The following is a 19,809-nucleotide window of genomic DNA, read 5'->3' on the forward strand; positions in this document are numbered from 1 at the left end:
CCGGAGGGGACACGAGCGCGTTTTAAAGCACCCCACTTCAACATTTACTCACATGGAGCCAAAAACTCGCAGCTCCGGTTTGACCTAAACCCAGGGTCGTCCTTATTTCCCCGGGACAGCCCCAGTTTTGAGCCTTTACGTCCAGTTTTAAACACGAAATGTCGCTTGTGTTTATTATTTCTGACCTTCCAACGGTAAAGCGACGCGTACAATGTCATTTTTTTTAAGTTAAACCACATAAAAGCTGCGTAAAAACCTCCAAAACACGAAGAAAATGTGACCAAACTGACTCACATGTTGGTTTTAAATCGTCTCTGCGTCACGGTTTTCCTTCGTTACGCGCTCGTGTCACAGTTTTATTTTAAACCGGGGATGTCCCAGTTTATTTATTTATTTTCAAACTCGGGTCACTGTTCCTAAAAACAGCTTTAAATGTGCTCGGTCAAACAGGGACTCCGTGTTCCTTTGTCCTCGGATGATTCACGCGGAGGAACCGGGCTGAAGATCTTTATGTCCGGCGCGCGCGCACAGGATCTTTACAGTAACATGTGCGGTGTTTTACGGTGATGGTAAAGGCATGAGTCACGTCTGCCCGTCCGCGGAGGGTGGGGTCAGCGCGCCTCCAGCCGCTCTGACTCACCGCTCTCCGGCAAACGTGATCGTGTTTGGGATCCACCCACCGGAGCTGCTCTCGACGCGCACTTATGAAACTCTGATTAGCGGCATCCCAGTGCGTCAAACACCACGTTGCCTCGCCTGCACGCGCCCGGACACAGCGCACAGGGGGGTGGGGTGGGGGGGGTGGGGGCTCGGGTCAGTAACTCGAGTCCAAAGTAATATTATTGGCCCTGACAGTATAAAGGGGAGATGTGACTGTATTCAGTTACAGTTACTGTTTCAGTGAGTGGGAATTGGATTACAGTTACTTTGTTGAAATAAATGGATTATACAGAGGAATTTTACTGTTTTCACATTTTGGGCTAAAACAGGACTAAAACCAGGTCTAAACTAGATCTAAACCAGGTGTAAACCACGTCTAAAACCAGGTCTAAAAAACATCTAAAACCAGGACTAAAACAGGACTAAACCAGGACTAAAACAGGTCTAAACCAGGACTAAAACCAGGTATAAACTAGATCTAAACCTGGACTAAACTACATCTAAACCAGGTCTAAACCACGTCTAAAACCAGGACTAAAACAGGACAAAACCAGGACTAAAACAGGACAAAACCAGGACTAAAACAGGATCTAAACCAGGACTAAAACCAGGTCTAAACTAGATCTAAACCAGGACTAAACCAGGTCTAAAACAGGTCTAAACCAGATCTAAACCAGGACTAAATCATACTGTGTGGACGTGTCTCTTCTTCTATCAATAATATTTTTAATTTGGTTCAGTAAAGTCTGGACTTTTTATTTTCTTTTATCAGATAAAACATCTTATGTGAAGATTTCCTCGTCTTTGCTTCTCTACAGAAAATCAAGTAATCCAAAGTATTCAGATTATATTACTCATGTTAAGTAATTTAATGGATTACATTACAAACTACATTCTGGTGTATGTAATCTGTAATCTGTAGGGGATTACATTTTAAAAGTCACCTTCCCAACACTGTATAAGGCTGTTCCCATAGTAATTAACAATTTAAAAACAAATGTCACTTATTTCAGGACATCAAAACCAACAAATGTCCTAATATTGGAGTTTTCAGGCAACAACAACAAATAAGACTTTACAGATTTCTTTCTTTCTTTCTTTTTTTTTTTAAACTAGTCTTAAAGGGACACTAAAAAATAAAATCACATTCTCTGTGTAAATGGGTCTAAAATAAACATGAATATTCACAAATTCAAATGAACTGTTAATAATGAATTGTGTGTACAGTGAGTGTGTTGGTGTGGTCACTTTGTGTGATTGTTGCTGTACTTTTCTGTCCTGTAGATGATTTCACATCAACCTGAGGCCGAGGGACTGAAGATTTTGGAAATGAGACGCGCTGCTATAATCTTTATATATTTACATTTTAAATGTTCATTAATATGTGCTGTTCCTTTACAAATAAATACGTAAGACATAAAAAAACTTGTAGCCTGATTCATGAGCTGGTTTCACTTTGTGGAAACCGTCTGACCTCCAAATCCTGTAGGAAGAAGAACAATAACGTCTTTCCCCTCGATAAAATTCACCAAACATTCTCTTTGTTCCGGCTTTAAATCCTCGATCTCGGGAATCGTTGCCAACACAGAATGTCTGGTTCTTTGCTGATTGGCTGTTTTTCAGACTTGCACTTCCGGGGTTTTTGTGAACCGTCTAGTGCAGGGGTGTCCAATTCATTTTGGTCCGGGGGCCGTATCCAACCGACTTTGATCCCAAAGGGGCCGGATCAGAAAACTCATGTCATATAAACCCCAAAAATAACAATAAATTCAAATATTAGTGCAGAGAAACGCAAATCTATTACAGAAATCTTTTTTTAATTGATGAACTCTTTCTTATTATAATATTATAATATTATGAACAACCTGAAACTTGTATTCAAATAGGAATAAGTCAATTCTTCTTGGAAAATCCTGCACTCGGCTCCACTTTTCTCATGTTGGACATTTTTCTGATGAGGGTGTCACGGTCAACAGTCAAAACGATCGTCCTTTAAGAGCGTTTGGAAAGAGACAAGTCTTCATTTGTGCTGCTCTGGTGGGAGGGGCCACGTACAGAGACGCTGGAGACGCTGCTGTGATAAACACCACAGAAAATTAACAAGATTTTAATAGAAAATATGATTAAAATATTTTAGTAGAAAATCACCCAAGGGCCACATTAAAGGTCTTGGAGGGCCGGATCTGGCCCCCGGGCCTTATGTTTGACACCTGTGGTCTAGTGTATTCTGCTTCCTGATCTAGTCGCCGGAGAGAAATTAAATTGAACAGAGGCACTAGGTGACACCAGCCTGACTAAGAAATTACAGCCAGTACATTGGAATGTTCAAGTTGGATGGTCGGTCGCCAGTGGTTATGGTGCGTTTGATTATTCATTCCTCTCGCACTCGGATCTGGGATATGACTCACGTCCACATTTCAAGTGCTTTATTATGTTTTGCACATACGCCGTATATAGTACATGGATGGACAGAGTAACGCACGAACCTCCCTGTTCTGGTTTCACGTGTCCAACTTGGAGAAAAACATGGACACCATCCGGAAAACTGTTATTGTTGTTGTTTATCTTCTGCTAATGACTCCAGGAACGTTTAGGAACCTGTTTAAAACAAGTCTGTGTTCAATAATCCCACTTCCTCTGGCACTTTACACAAAACAACTTCAAACTGAATCAAGTGTTTGTTTTTTTCATAACATTTACAGTCACATTCTCTTTCTGGTTTTGCAGTGATATTGAGCCTCTGCACATTTACCGACCGTAGTGAAATATGATCATCGAGTGTCAGACCTCCAGTCCAAGACCAAGACCAAGACCAAGTCCCTTCAAGACCGAGACAAGACCAAGACCAAAAATCATCGAGACCAAGACAAGACAAGACCAAAGACCAAGACCAAGACCAAGACTGAGACAAGACCAAGACCAAGACTGAGACAAGACCAAGACCAAGACTGAGACAAGACCAAGACCAATCGCCATCTAGACCGAGACAAGACAAAGACAAGACCAAGTCCAAACATCATCGAGACCGAGACAAGACCGAGACCAAGCACCTTTAAGACCGAGACAAAACCAAGACCAAGCTCCTTTAAGACCGAGAGACCACAACTGAACAAGACCGAGACAAGACCGAGACCAAGCTCCTTCAAGACCAAAACACAGACCGAGACCGAGACCGAGACAAGACCGAGACCAAGCACCTTTAAGACCAAGACAAGACCGAGACCAAGCTCCTTTAAGACCGAGTCAAGACCGAGACCAAGCACCTTTAAGACCAAGACACAGACCGAAACAAGACCGAGACAAGACCGAGACCAAGCTCCTTTAAGACCGAGACAAGACCGAGACCAAGCTCCTTCAAGACCAAGACACAGACCGAGACAAGACCAAGACAAGACCAAGTCCAAAAATCATCGAGACCAAGACAAGACCGAGACCAAGATCTTTAAGACCAAGACAAGACCGAGACCAAGCTCCTTCAAGACCAAGACACAGACCGAGACAAGACCGAGATCAAGCTCCTTTAAGACCGAGACAAGACCGAGACCAAGCACCTTTAAGACCAAGACAAGACCGAGACCAAGCTCCTTTAAGACCGAGTCAAGACCGAGACCAAGCTCCTTCAAGACCAAGACACAGACCGAGACAGACCAAGACAAGACCAAGTCCAAAAATCATCGAGACCAAGACAAGACTGAGACCAAGATCTTTAAGACCAAGACAAGACCGAGACCAAGCTCCTTCAAGACCAAGACACAGACCGAGACAAGACCGAGACCAAGCTCCTTTAAGACCGAGTCAAGACCGAGACCAAGCTCCTTCAAGACCGAGACACAGACCGAGATCAAGCACCTTTAAGACCAAGACACAGACCGAGTCAAGACCGAGACCAAGTTCCTTTAAGACCGAGACAAGACCGAGACCAAGCTCCTTTAAGACCGAGTCAAGACCGAGATCAAGCTCCTTTAAGACCGAGACACAGACCGAGACAAGACCGAGACTGAATCCAAGACTGAATTCAAATGTGCTCGAGTCTGAAATGAGACCAAGACCATAAAAAAGCCGTCTCGAGACTGGTCTTGATTTTGAAACCAGACTTGAGACTGCTTTTTTAAAAATGTATTATTCTTTTTTATTTTATTTATTGTTATTATTATTATTATTACCAACCCCAAAATAAGGTTTTCCCAGTTTTTTAGTCTGAAGATCTGGTCTCTGATGTAACACACTCGAGTTATTAGAAGAACTCAAACTGTTTACACACATTCCTCAGACACTTTTAACACCCGAGCGCTAATGTGACTCTTGAAATACAGACGTTTGCGTGATTTGCGTCAGAACTTTTCACCCAATCGCTTTCGGGCGGCGGCGAGGAGAACGTCCCGAGCTCCAGCCGCTGTTTTTGTGCTTTTGTGTTTCTCCAGTGAGAAAAAGACAGCGCAGTCCCTTAGGCTGGAGTTTCATTATCCTCTAACCACTGTAATCAGGAGGAGAGCACCATCAAGACCGAGACAAGACCGAGACTAGACCGAGACAAGACCGAGACAAGACCGAGACAAGACCGAGACTAAGACCGAGACAAGACTGAGACAAGACGAGACAAGACCGAGACAAGACCGAGACTAGACCGAGACAAGACCGAGACAGAGACAAAGACGAGACAAGACCGAGACAAGACCGAGACAAGACGAGACAAGACTGAGACAAGACCGAGACAAGACAGACTTCAAGACCGAGACAAGACCGAGACAAGACTGAGACAAACCGAGAACAAGACCGAGACCAAGCTCCTTCAAGACCGACAAGACCGAGGTCAAGACCGAGTCCAAGTGCCTTTAAGACCAAGACAAGACGAGACAAGACTGAGTCCAAGTGCCTTTAAGACCAAGACAAGACCCAAGACCGAGACAAGACGAGACAGACCGAGTCCAAGTGCCTTTAAGACCGAGACAAGACCGAGACAAGACCGAGACCAAGCTGCCTTTAAGACGAGACGAAGACAAGACTGAGACAAGACCGAGACTAGACCGAGACTAGACCGAGACAAGACCGAGACCAAGCTCCTTCAAGACCGAGACAAGACCGAGACCAAGACCGAGACTAGACCGAGACAAGACCGAGAACAAGACCGAGTCCAGACCGAGACAAGACTGAGTCCAAGTGCCTTAAGACCAAGACAAGACCGAGACTAGACCGAGACAAGACTGAGTCCAAGACTGCCTTTAAGACAGACGAAGACAAGACCGAGACAAGACCGAGACAAGACCGAGACAAGACCGAGACAAGACCGAGACTAGACCGAGACAAGACCGAGACTAGACCGAGACAAGACCGAGACAAGACTGAGTCCAAGTGCCTTTAAGACCGAGACAAGAAGACAAGACCGAGACTAGACCGAGACAAGACTGAGTCCAAGTGCCTTTAAGACCAAGACAAGACCGAGACAAGACCGAGACAAGACCGAGACTAGACCGAGACAAGACCGAGACCAAGTGCCTTTAAGACCAAGACAAGACCGAGACAAGACCGAGACAAGACCGAGAAAAGACTGAGTCCAAGTGCCTTTAAGACCAAGACAAACCGAGACGAGACTAGAGAGACCGAGACCAAGTGCCTTTAAGACAAGACAAGACCGAGACGAGAGACCGAGAGACAAGACCGAGACAAGACCGAGACAAGACCGAGACAAGACTGAGACAAGACAAGTCGAGACAAGACCGAGACTAGACCGAGACAAGACTGAGACAGAGACCGAGACTAGAGACGAGACAAGACCGAGACAAGACCGAGACCAAGCTCCTTCAAGACCGAGACAAGACCGAGACTAGACCGAGACAAGACTAGACCGAGACAAGACCGAGACAAGACCTAGACAAGACTGAGACCAAGTGCCTTTAAGACCAAGACAAGACCGAGACAAAGACCGAGACAAGACTGAGTCCAAGTGCCTTTTAAGACCGAGACAAGACCGAGACAAAACCGAGACAAGACCAAGACAAGACCGAGACAAGACCGAGACCATGCGCCTTCAAGACCGAGTCAAGACCGAGACTAGACTGAGACAAGACCGGAGACAAGACCGAGACCAAGCTCCTTCAAAGACCGAGACAAGACCGAGTCCAAGTGCCTTTAAGACCAAGACAAGACCGAAGACAAGACTGAAGACTTAGACCGAGACAAGACCGAGACCAAGCTCCTTCAAGACCGAGTCCAGACCGAGCCCAAGTGCCTTTAAGACCGAGACAAGACTGAGACAAGACCGAGACCAAGCTCCTTCAAGACCGAGACAAGACCGAGACTAGACCGAGACAAGACTGAGTCCAAGTGCCTTTAAGACCAAGACAAGACTGAGACCAAGCTTCTTCAAGACCGAGACAAGACCGAGACCAAGCTCCTTCAAGACCGAGACAAGACCAAGTCCAAGTGCCTTTAAGACCAAGACAAGACCGAGACAAGACCAAGACAAGACCGAAGACTAGACCGAGACAAGACCGAGACAAGACCGAGACAAGACCAGGTCCAAGCACCACTGAGACCGAGACAAGACTGAATCCAAGACTGAGTTCAAATGTGCTCGAGTCTGAAATGAGACCGTAAAAAAGCGATCTCGAGACTGGCCTTGAGACCGCTTTTTTTATTATTTATTATTCTTTTTTATTTTATTTATTATTATTATTGTTACCAACCCCAAACCAGGGTTGTCCCAGTTTTTTTATTCTGAAAATCTGGTCACTCTAGTCTCTGTGCTTCTGTGGTCTCCAGTGAGAAATAGACAGCGCAGTCCCTTAGGCTGGCGTTTCATTATCCTCTAACCACTGTAATCAGGAGGACAGCACCATCAAGACCGAGTCCAGACCGAGTCCAAGACCGAGACAAGACCGAGACAAGACGAGACAAGCCGAGACAAGACCGAGACAAGACCGAGACAAGACCGAGACAAGACGACGAGACAGACCGAGACAAGACCGAGACAAGACGAGACTAGACCGAGACAAGACCGAGACTAGACCGAGACAAGACCGAGTCCAAGTGCCTTTAAGACCAAGACAAGACCGAGACAAGACCGAGACTAGACCGAAACAAGACCGAGACCAAGCTCCTTCAAGACCGAGACAAGACCGAGTCCAAGTGCCTTTAAGACCAAGACAAGACCGAGACAAGACTGAGACTAGACCGAGACAACAATACTGAGTTCAAGCTCTTTCAAGACTGAGACAAGACCGAGACCAATCGCCATCTAGACTGAGTCCGAGACCGAGTGCCTTTAAGACCGAGACAAGACCAAATCCAAGTGCCTTCAAGACCAGTAAAAAGACCGAGAAAAGACCGAGTCCAAGCACCTCCAAAACCAGACAAGACTGAGTCCAAGTGCCTTTAAGACCAAGACAAGACCAAGACAAGACCGAGACTAGACCGAGACAAGACCGAGACAAGACCGAGACCAAGCTCCTTCAAGACCGAAACAAGACCAAGTCCAAGCTCCTTCAAGACCGAAACAAAACCAAGTCCAAGCTCCATCAAGACCGAGACAAAGACCGAGACCAANAGACCGAGACAAGACCGAGACCAAGCACCTTTAAGACCAAGACAAGACCGAGACCAAGCTCCTTTAAGACCGAGACAAGACCGAGACCAAGCTCCTTCAAGACCAAGACACAGACCGAGACAAGACCAAGACAAGACCAAGTCCAAAAATCATCGAGACCAAGACAAGACTGAGACCAAGATCTTTAAGACCAAGACAAGACCGAGACCAAGCTCCTTCAAGACCAAGACACAGACCGAGACAAGACCGAGACCAAGCACCTTTAAGACCGAGTCAAGACCGAGACCAAGCTCCTTCAAGACCGAGACAAGACCGAGACCAAGCACCTTTAAGACCAAGACACAGACCGAGACAAGACCGAGATCAAGTTCCTTTAAGACCGAGTCAAGACCGAGATCAAGCGACTGAATCCAAGACTGAATTCAAATGTGCTCGAGTCTGAAATGAGACCAAGACCATAAAAAAGCCGTCTCGAGACTGGTCTTGATTTTGAAACCAGACTTGAGACTGCTTTTTTAAAAATGTATTATTCTTTTTTATTTTATTTATTGTTATTATTATTATTATTACCAACCCCAAAATAAGGTTTTCCCAGTTTTTTAGTCTGAAGATCTGGTCTCTGATGTAACACACTCGAGTTATTAGAAGAACTCAAACTGTTTACACACATTCCTCAGACACTTTTAACACCCGAGCGCTAATGTGACTCTTGAAATACAGACGTTTGCGTGATTTGCGTCAGAACTTTTCACCCAATCGCTTTCGGGCGGCGGCGAGGAGAACGTCCCGAGCTCCAGCCGGTGTTTTTGTGCTTTTGTGTTTCTCCAGTGAGAAATAGACAGCGCAGTCCCTTAGGCTGGAATTTAATTATCCTCTAACCACTGTAATCAGGAGGACAGCACCATCAAGACCGAGACAAGACCGAGACAAGACCGAGACAAGACCGAGACAAGACCGAGACAAGACGAGACAAAGACGAGACAAGACCGAGACAAGACCGAACAAGACCGAACAAGACCGAGACTAGACCGAGAACTAGACCGAGACAAGACCGAGACAAGACCGAAACAAGACCGAAAAAGACCGAGACAAGACCGAGACAAGACCGAGACTAGACCGAGACCAAGCACCTTCAAGACCGAGACAGACTGAGACAAGACTGAGAGTCAGACCAAGTGACCTAAGACCAAGACAAGACCGAGAAGACCGAGACTAGACCGAGACAAGACTGAGTCCAAGTGCCTTTAAGACCAAGACAAGACGAGAACAAGACCGAGACAAGACCGAGACAAGACCGAGACAGACCGAAGACCAAGCTCCTTCAAGACCGAGACAAGACCGAGACTTAGACCGAGACAAGACCGAGACAAGACCGAGACCAAGCTCCTTCAAGACCGAGACAAGACCGAGACTAGACCGAGACAAGACGAAGACAAGACTGAACAAGACGAGACAAGACCAAGACAAGACCTAGACAAGACTGAGACCAAGTGCCTTTAAGACAAGACCGAGACAAGACCGAGACAAGACCGAGACAAGACTGAGTCCAAGTGCCTTTCAAGACCGAGACAAGACCGAGACAAGACCGAGACAAGACCGAGACAAGACCGAGACAAGACGAGACAGAGACGAGACAAGACCGAGACAAGACTGAGACTAGACCGAGAGACAAGACTGAGACAAGACTGAGCCCAAGTGCCTTTAAGACCAAGACAAGACCGAGACAAGACCGAGACAAGACTGAGTCCAAGTGCCTTTAAGACCAAGACAAGACGAGACAAGACCGAGACAAGACTGAGACAAGACTGCCTTTAAGACCAAGACAAGCCGAGACAAGACCGAGACAAGACCGAGACAAGACGAGACCAAGACCTTCAAGACGAGACAAGACCGAGACTAGACCGAGACAAGACTGAGACAAGAGAGACAAGACCGAGACAAGAGAGACAAGACCTGAGACAAGAGTGCCTTTAAGACCAAGACCAGACCGAGACAAGACCGAGAGAGAGCCGAGACAAGACCGAGACAAGACTGAGACCAAGCTCCTTCAAGACCGAGACAAGACCGAGACTAGACCGAGACAAGACTGAGACAAGACTGAGACAAGACCTGAGACAAGACCGAGACAAGACCGAGACAAAGACTGAGATCCCAAGTGCCTTTAAGACCAAGACAAGACCGAGACAAGACCGAGACAAGACTGAGACCAAGTGCCTTAAGACACTGAGACAAGACCGAGACAAGACCGAGACAAGACTGAGTCCAAGTGCCTTTAAGACCAGACAAGACAAGACCGAGACAAGACCGAGACAAGACTGAGTCCAAGTGCCTTTAAGACCAAGGAAGACAAGACCGAGACAAGACCAGACAAGTGCAAGACCAAGACGAGACTAGACGAGACAAGACCGACAAGACAGACGACCTTCAAGACCGAGACAAGACCGAGACTAGACCGAGACGAGCCAAGTGCTTTAAGACCGAGACAAGACCGAGACAAGACCGAGACAAGACTGAGTCCAAGTGCCTTTAAGACAAGACAAGACCGACCAAGACCGAGACAAGACTGAGTCAAAGTGCCTTTAAGACCAAGACAAGGCCGAGACAAGACCGAGACAAGACCGAGAAGACCGAGACAAGACCGAGACCAAGCTCCTTCAAGACCAGACCAAGACGAGACTAGACCGAGACAACCTAAGAGACTGAGACAAGACCGAGACAGACCGAGACAAGACCGAGACCAAAGCTCCTTCAAGACCGAGACAAGACCGAGACCAAAGAAGACCGAGACAAGACCGAGACTAGACCGAGACAAGACCGAACAAGACCGAGACAAGACCGAGACCAAGCTCCTTCAAGACGAGACAAGACCGAGACTAGACCGAGACAAGACCGAGAAAGACAGACAACCGAGAGAAGACCGAGACCAAGCTCCTTCAAGACCGAGACAGACCGAGACAAGACCGAGACAAGACCTAGACAAGACTGACCCAAGTGCCTTTAAGACCAAGACAAGACCGAGACAAGACCGAGACAAGACTGAGTCCAAGTGCCTTAAGACCAAGACAAGGCCGAGACAAGACGAGACAAGACCGAGACAAGACCGAGACAAGACCGAGACCAAGCTCCTTCAAGACCAGACAAGACCGAGACAAGACCGAGACTAGACCGAGACAAGACTGAGACCAAGACCGAGACAGACGAGACAAGACCTAGATAAGACTGAGACCAAGCTCCTTCAAGACCGAGACAAGACCGAGAAAAGACCGAGACCAAGTGCCTTTAAAGCCGAGACAAAGACCGAGACAAGACCGAGACAAGACTGAGTTCCAAGTGCCTTTAAGACCAAGACAAGACCGAGACAAGACCGAGACAAGACCGAGACAAGACCGAGACCATGCGCCTTTCAAGACCGATCAAGACCGAGCTGAGACTGAGACAAGACTGAGACAAGACCGAGACAAGACCGAGACAAGACCGAGACAAGACCGAGACCAAGACGAGACAAGACCGAGACCAAGCTCCTTCAAGACCGAGACAAGACGAGACAAGACGAGACCAAGCTCCTTTAAGACCAAGACAAGACAGAGACACAAGACGAGACCAAGCTCCTTCAAGACCGAGACAAGACCGAGACTAGACCGAGACAAGACTGAGTCCAAGTGCCTTTAAGACCAAGACAAGACCGACACAGACCGAGACAAGACAAGACGAAACAGAAAAGTCCAACATCAAGACCGAGACAAGACCGAGACCAAGCTCCTTCAAGACCGAAACAAGACCAAGTCCAAGCTCCATCAAGACCGAGACAATACTGAGTTCAAGCGCTTTCAAGACTGAGACAAGACCGAGTCCAAACACCGTCAAGACTGAGTCCGAGACCAAGTGCCTTTAAGACCGAGACAAGACCAAATCCAAGTGCCTTCAAGACCAGTTCAAGACCGAGACGAGACCGAGATCAAGCGCAACAAGACCGAGACAAGACCGAGTCCAAGCGTCAACAGACGAGACAAGACCGAGTCAATGCTTTAAGACCAAGACAAGACCGAGACAAGACCGAGAAGACCGACAAGACCAAGATAGACCGAGACAAACCGAGAAGACCGAGACCAAGCTCCTTCAAGACCGAGACAAGACCGAGACAAGACCGAGACCAAGCTCCTTCAAGGACAGACCGAGACAAGACCGAGTCCAAGCTCCTTCAAGACCGAGACAAACCGAGTCCAGACCGAGACAAGACGAGACGAGACCAAGCTCCTTCAAGACCGAGACAGAAGAGACAAGACGAGACCAAGCTCCTTCAAGACCAAGACCGAGACAAGACCGAGTCAACAAGACCGAGACAAGACTGAGTCAAGCGTCAACAGGACCGAGACAAGACCGAGTCCAAGTGCCTTTAAGACCAAGACAAGACCGAGACAAGACCGAGACAAGACCATAGACCGAGACAAGACCGAGACCAAGTCCTTCAAAGACCGAGACAAGACGAGTCCAAGTGCCTTTAAGACCAAGACAAGACCGAGACAAGACCGAGACAAGACCAAGACAAGACCGAGACAAGACCGAGACCAAGCTCCTTCAAGACCGAAACAAGACCAAGTCCAAGCGTCAACAAGACCGAGACAAGACCAGGTCCAAGCACCACTGAGACCGAGACAAGACTGAATCCAAGACTGAGTTCAAATGTGCTCGAGTCTGAAATGAGACCGTAAAAAAGCGGTCTCGAGACTGGCCTTGAGACCGCTTTTTTATTATTTATTATTCTTTTTTATTTTATTTATTATTATTATTGTTACCAACCCCAGTTTTTTATTCTGAAAATCTGGTCACTCTCGTCTCTGTGCTTCTGTGGTCTCCAGTGAGAAATAGACAGCGCAGTCCCTTAGGCTGGCGTTTCATTATCCTCTAACCACTGTAATCAGTCGGGCAGCAGTAAACATGCTCCCGACTGACCCCAGACTGAGTGACGACGCACAACTGCCACTCCAGACCCACAAAGCTCATTTCCCTTTTTTGTCTCCGGTCTTGTACGCGATTGTGTCCGTACAGTAAATCACTTCCTCTTCAAAGCTCGGGGACAGAACACACAAGTCCAATTACGCCGCCCGTTTCCAAAGTAGCATCGCTCTGTAATTTATGGTTCAACATGTGGCTTCAACGGTACATTAAAATGGAAATCCCCAACACGAGGAGAAAACGTTTGGCTTCGTGCGTCGGTTTAAAAGTCCCGTGTGACGCAAAATTGTCTCTCGTGAGTTTTAAGTCGTGTTCTAAAGTCGTTCCCTCGTCGAAAACAGACCCGGAGTTGTGTTTTGTTTCATTCGCACGTGCTTCAATAACTTTTTATTTGACACGTTTACAAAATAATTTAATTCGGAATAAAAATTCAGCTTTAAAAAGTGGGTGGTTTATTCCGATTTTAAAAGGCCGAATTCATTTATTCCTCGATGATGTAAATGTTTATAGACCTTTTCCACGGCCGGAAGTTCCGCGATGTCGGGTAAACATCACTTAGGTTAATGGTTTTCTGTGTAAATGTGTGTGTAAATGTGTGTGTAATGTGTGTCGTTTTCTCCAGCAGCTGCATAAATCTGCCCCATCACCAAATCTTCAACCAACAAACTCCACAAAAGATAAACATTCTAACATGGAAGAATTTATCCACAACTATCAAGAGAAGAAAGACCAAAACTTAAAGGAAACAACGACGACGCATTAGTCACACACTCAACTAAACTAACGTTATTACTAAATAATTTGTTAAGAAACTTGTTCACTCAGACTGATTCTAGAATTAAAATTAAAAATCAATTTCATGATGTTGATATTAACATAGGCTGTGTTCAGACTGCAGCCTGAAGTGACCCAAATCAGATTTTTTGTCTCTATGTTCCTGTATCTGATCTTTTAATGTCAGTCTGAACCACACAGATCCGATTTTTTCAAATGTGACCCAGGACACTTGGATATGTGCTCCTGAAACTGATACATATCTGATCTTTTGACATGTGACTTCAGTGTGAACGGCCAAAGTGCATTCATCCACCTACACGTTATCAACAAGACACAAACGTCACTATTCTGCGCTGAAGTAGGTGAAAATTGTTAATGAACTCTGTGTCACTGAAGTGAAGCACATCACCACTCACCACTCTTGGCTACTTCTCCACATCTACATGTTCCTTTCAACGGACTGAACCACAAAACACCACGACCAAAAACCTCGTCCTTCTCCTTCTCAATCTCCTCCTTAAACAAGTAAGTCAGTTGTTCATGTTCTGGCTCCGGTACGAGAGGAACTTTAAAATCTCCAGGTGCTCGATGCTGCGTCCATGTTTGGACAACTTCTGTAAACACAGAGACGCTCGCGCTGCGGTTGACGTCGTCGTGTCTCCAGTGTCACATGTGGGACACTTTTGGGCCGTTTAATGTTCACACTGGAGTCACATACAAGTCACATTTAATTGGAAATGTGAACGACCTCGAAAAAACATCAGATTTCACAAAAAAATCTGAATTGAGCGTTAAGCCCTGCAGTCTGAACGTAGCCAAAGATAAACAGATTTGTGCATGTTCACAGATCACATGTGTCGCATTTAAACTGCACAAATCTCCGTCAAACACACGGCTCGGTCCATGACCTTTAATCTGGAGGAATTATACTTTAGAGAATAATAATACTGATGAACAGAACTTTTTCACAACAGCCAGAAGTGTCGCGCTGTAGGTTTGAGGAACTTGTGGTTAATGGTTTTCGTGTAAATGTGTGTGTAAATGTGTGTGTAAATGTGTGTGTAAATGTGTGTGTACATGTGTGTGTAAATGTGTGTGTACATGTGTGTGTAAATGTGTGTGTAAATGTGTGTGTACATGTGTGTGTAAATGTGTGTGTAACATGTGTGTGTAAATGTGTGTGTACATGTGTACATGTGTGTGTACATGTGTGTGTAAATGTGTGTGTACATGTGTGTGTGTGTGTGTAAATGTGTGTGTACATGTGTGTGTGTGTGTGTACATGTGTGTGTAAATGTGTGTGTAAATGTGTGTGTAAATGTGTGTGTACATGTGTGTGTAAATGTGTGTGTAAATGTGTGTGTACTTGTGTGTCGTATTTTCCAGCAGCTGCATAAATCTGCCCCATCACCAAAAATAAACATTCTTCCTTGAAGAATTTATCCACAACTATGAAGGTAAGAAAGACCGTTATTGTCCCAGAGACCGAGTCAAGACCGAGACAAGACCGAGACAAGACCGAGACAAGACCGAGTCAAGACCGAGAGACGAGACAAGACCGAGACAACCGAGACCGAGAGACAAGACCGAGACAAGACCGAGACAAGACCGAGTCAAGACCGAGACAAGACCCAGAGAGACAAGACCGAGTCAAGACCGAGACAAAGACCGAGACAAGACCGAGACAAGACCGAGACAAGACCGAGTCAAGACCGAGACAAGACCGAGTCAAGACCGAGACAAGACCGAGTCAAGACCCAAGACCGAGACAAGACAGACGAGACAAGACCGAGACAAGACCGAGACAAGACCGAGTCAAGACCGAGACAAGACCGAGACAAGACCGAGACAAGACCGAGACAAGACCGAGACAAGACCGAGTCAAGACCGAGACAAGACCGAGACAAGACAAGACCGAGTCAAGACCGAGACAAGACCGAGTCAAGACGAGACGAGACAAGACCGAGTCAAGACCGAGACAAGACCGAGACAAGACGAGACAAGACCGAGACAAGACCGAGACAAGACCGAGACAAGACCGAGACAAGACGAGTCAAGACCGAGACAAGACCGAGTCAAGACCGAGACAAGACCGAGAGACCGAAGACGAGACAAGACCGAGTCAAGACCGAGACAAGACCGAGACAAGACCGAGACAAGACCGAGACAAGACGAGACGAGACAAGACCGAGTCAAGACCGAGACAAGACCCAAGACCGACAAGACCGAGACAAGACCGAGACAAGACCGAGTCAAGACCGAGACAAGACCGAGACAAGACACCGAGACAAGACTGAGTCAAGACCGAGTCAAGACGAGACAAGAAGTCAAGACAAGTCCGAGACAAGACCAAGACAAGACCGAGACAAGACTGAGTCAAGACCAAGTCAAGACCGAGACCAAGCGCCTTCAAGACCGAGACAAGACTGAGACAAGACCAAGACAAGACCGAGTCAAGACCGAGACAAGACCGAGACAAGACCAAGACAAGACTGAGTCAAGACCGAGTCAAGACTGAGACAAGACCAAGTCAAGACCAAGACAAGTCCGAGACAAGACCAAGACAAGACTGAGTCAAGACCAAGTCAAGACCAAGACAAGTCCGAGACAAGACCAAGACAAGACTGAGTCAAGACCGAGTCAAGACCAAGACAAGACCGAGACAAGACCAAGACAAGACTGAGTCAAGACCGAGTCAAGACCAAGACAAGACCGAGACAAGACCAAGACAAGACTGAGTCAAGACCGAGTCAAGACCAAGACAAGACCGAGACAAGACCAAGACAAGACTGAGTCAAGACCGAGTCAAGACCAAGTCAAGACCGAGACAAGACCGAGTCAAGACTGAGACAAGACCGACACAAGACCAAGACAAGTCCGAGACAAGACCAAGACAAGACTGAGTCAAGACCGAGTCAAGACCAAGTCAAGACCGAGACAAGACCGAGTCAAGACCGAGTCAAGACCAAGTCAAGACCGAGTCAAGACCGACACAAGACCAAGACAAGTCAAGACCAAGAGACAAGAGTCAAGACGACAAGACAAGACGAGTCAAGACCGAGACACCGACGAGAGTCAAGACCAAGACCAAGTCAAGACCGAGACAAGAGTCAGAGACAAGTCAAGACAAGACCAGACCGAGTCAAGACCAAGACAAGAGTCAAGAGTCAAGACCAAGTCAAGACCGAGACAAGACCAAATCAAGACCGAGACAAGTCCGAGACAAGACCAAGTCAAGTCCGAGACAAGACCAAGTCAAGACCGAGACAAGACATTCGTTCTATGTTAATATCCACATCATGAAATAGATTTTTAATTTTAATTGTAGAATCAGTCTGAGTGAACGAGTTCCTTCTGTTTTATTCATGATCATAACATTAGTTTTGTTCAGTTTGTCATTAACGCGTCGTCGTTGTTCATCTTTAAGTTTTCATCTTTCTTTTCTTGTTAGTTGTGGATAAATTCTTCATGACAATGAGTGAAAAATACATTTACATAGATTTTTCCATAAAAAAGTCCACATAACCGACTGTAAAATCCCATATTGTTTCAGCAGTTATTTGCCCGTGTCCCTGGTTCCCGCCCCGGGGCAGGACTCTGGAGGGGGAGGGGCTTATCCAGTTTTTATTATAGATCCATGGGAGTTTAAAAACACAGTGGAGCACATCCTGTGTCACCACATGACATCACAAGGTGGAACAGTGTGCGAGTGGTTTCTATTTGAAAGAAGAACTCAGTCTAAATGTGCAGGTTTGTATTTTAAATGTGTAAATGTGTTTGTGATGAAGAAACGACATTAGAACAAAGTGTAGATCAGAAAATAACGTAATATTATGGTTCAAAAAGTGAGTTATAGACAGAGTTGGGAAGGTTATTTTAAAATGTAATCCCCTACAGATTACAGATTACACACACCAAAATGTAGTTTGTAACAGAATCCATTAAATTACTTAAAGTGAGTAATGTAATCTGATTACTTTGGATTACTTGATTTACTGTAGAGAAACAAAGACGAGGAAATCGTAACATAAGATGTTTGATCTGATAAAAGAAAATAAAAAGTCCAGACTTTACTGAACCAAATTAAAAATATTATTGATAGAAGAAGAAGAAACACGTCCACACAGCAGGATTTAGTCCTGGTTTAGACCTGGTTTAGACCTGGTTTAGACCTGGTTTAGATCTAGTTTTGACCTGGTTTTAGTCCTGGTTTAGACCTAGTTTAGTCCTGGTTTAGTCCTGGTTTAGACCTATTTTAGTCCTGGTTTAGTTCTAGTTTTGACCTGGTTTTAGTCCTGGTTTAGACCTAGTTTGACCTGGTTTTAGTCCTGGTTTAGACCTAGTTTAGTCCTGGTTTAGTCCTGGTTTAGACCTGGTTTAGTCCTGGTTTAGACCTGGTTTAGATCTAGTTTAGACCTGGTTTTAGTCCTGGTTTAGACCTAGTTTAGTCCTGGTTTAGATCTGGTTTAGACCTGGTTTAGTCCTGGTTTAGATTTGTTTCAGACCTGATTTAGATGTAGTTTAGATCTGGTTTAGTCCTGGTTTCAGTCCTGGCTTAGTCCTGATTTAGACCTGGTTTAGACCTGGTTTAGTCCTGGTTTAGTCCTGGTTTCAGTCCTGTCTTAGTCCTGGTTTAGTCCTGGTTTAGACCTGGTTTAGTCCTGATTTAGACCTGGTTTAGTCCTGGTTTAGTTTCCAGCAGTGTGTTTACATGCACATCAATAACCCGGTTATTCTCCATATCCCGGTTCTGTCAGTGTTCGTGTTACTGTGTTTACATGAGCACTGAGAAACCGGGACACTCATATCCGCGTGTACATGATCAAATGGAGTGTCCCGGTTTCTTGACATAATCTTACAAATGCGCAGGCGCAAAAATTAACTTAAATCAATTTCATAAACCAGGAAAAATACAAACCGTGAGCTCCTTTAGCATAAGAAGCTAAGGAGCTACGAGATCTCCCACAATCCACTGTGCAGATTCTTCATTAAAATCTTCTGCATAAATAAACTCAACTTTACAACATATAAACCATAAACACTATAGACACATCAGCCCGTTTGATCAGATCATTCAGCTCTGATCACATTTGTTTACGTTTTACAGAAACGAAACTTAAGACCGTTTGGCTAATTAGCATAAACTGTTAGCGGCGATAAAAACAACTCGCTCCTTGCGCCGCTGATGTGATCAGTTTCTTTTGGACTAAATGACACGACTCTGTGGATTATGTGTGTTATTTCTGTGACAGAAGAGGTGCTGATGATGGTAAGTGTGTTTCGTGCATATAGAGTATAGGAGATAGTTCATGTTTTAGCTTTTCAGCGTCACACGAGTGCAGCAGTCACGCACGAGTGCAGGTCGCACGTGCAGTCGCACGTCACGGTGCAGTGCACGTGTGCAGTCGCACGTGTGCAGGTCGTACGTGTGCAGGTTTAGCGCAGCTCTTTATTTTACAGTCATTTCACTCGTTTGGTCACTTTATTTATGTTGGTCAATTTATTTATGTCGCTACTGTTGTGGTGAAAGGCTGGAAAGTGTCTTTTGGACGCATGCGACTCAACTTTATGTTGCAGTAACCGGGGTACTGCGTTTACATGCCACAAGTATCCCGGTTACTATCGGAATAAACCAGCTACAGTAACTCGGTTTCTAATAACCGGGATACTGCCATAACCGGGTTACTGAAACCGGGTTACTGCGTTTACATGCACCATCAAGAAACCGGGATACTCAAAAAACCCGATCATAACCGGGTTATTGATGTGCATGTAAACGCACTCACTGAGTGGATTTACTGAGAAAAAAAAAAAAAAGCGTGATATAGACCAAAATGTGAAAACAGGAAAATCCCGCCGTGTAATCCATTTATTTC

The sequence above is a fragment of the Boleophthalmus pectinirostris genome, unplaced genomic scaffold (assembly GCF_026225935.1).
Source record: "Boleophthalmus pectinirostris isolate CB_2022bp ecotype Guang Dong unplaced genomic scaffold, ASM2622593v1 HiC_scaffold_2, whole genome shotgun sequence".
Taxonomy (NCBI): Eukaryota; Metazoa; Chordata; class Actinopteri; order Gobiiformes; family Gobiidae; genus Boleophthalmus; species Boleophthalmus pectinirostris.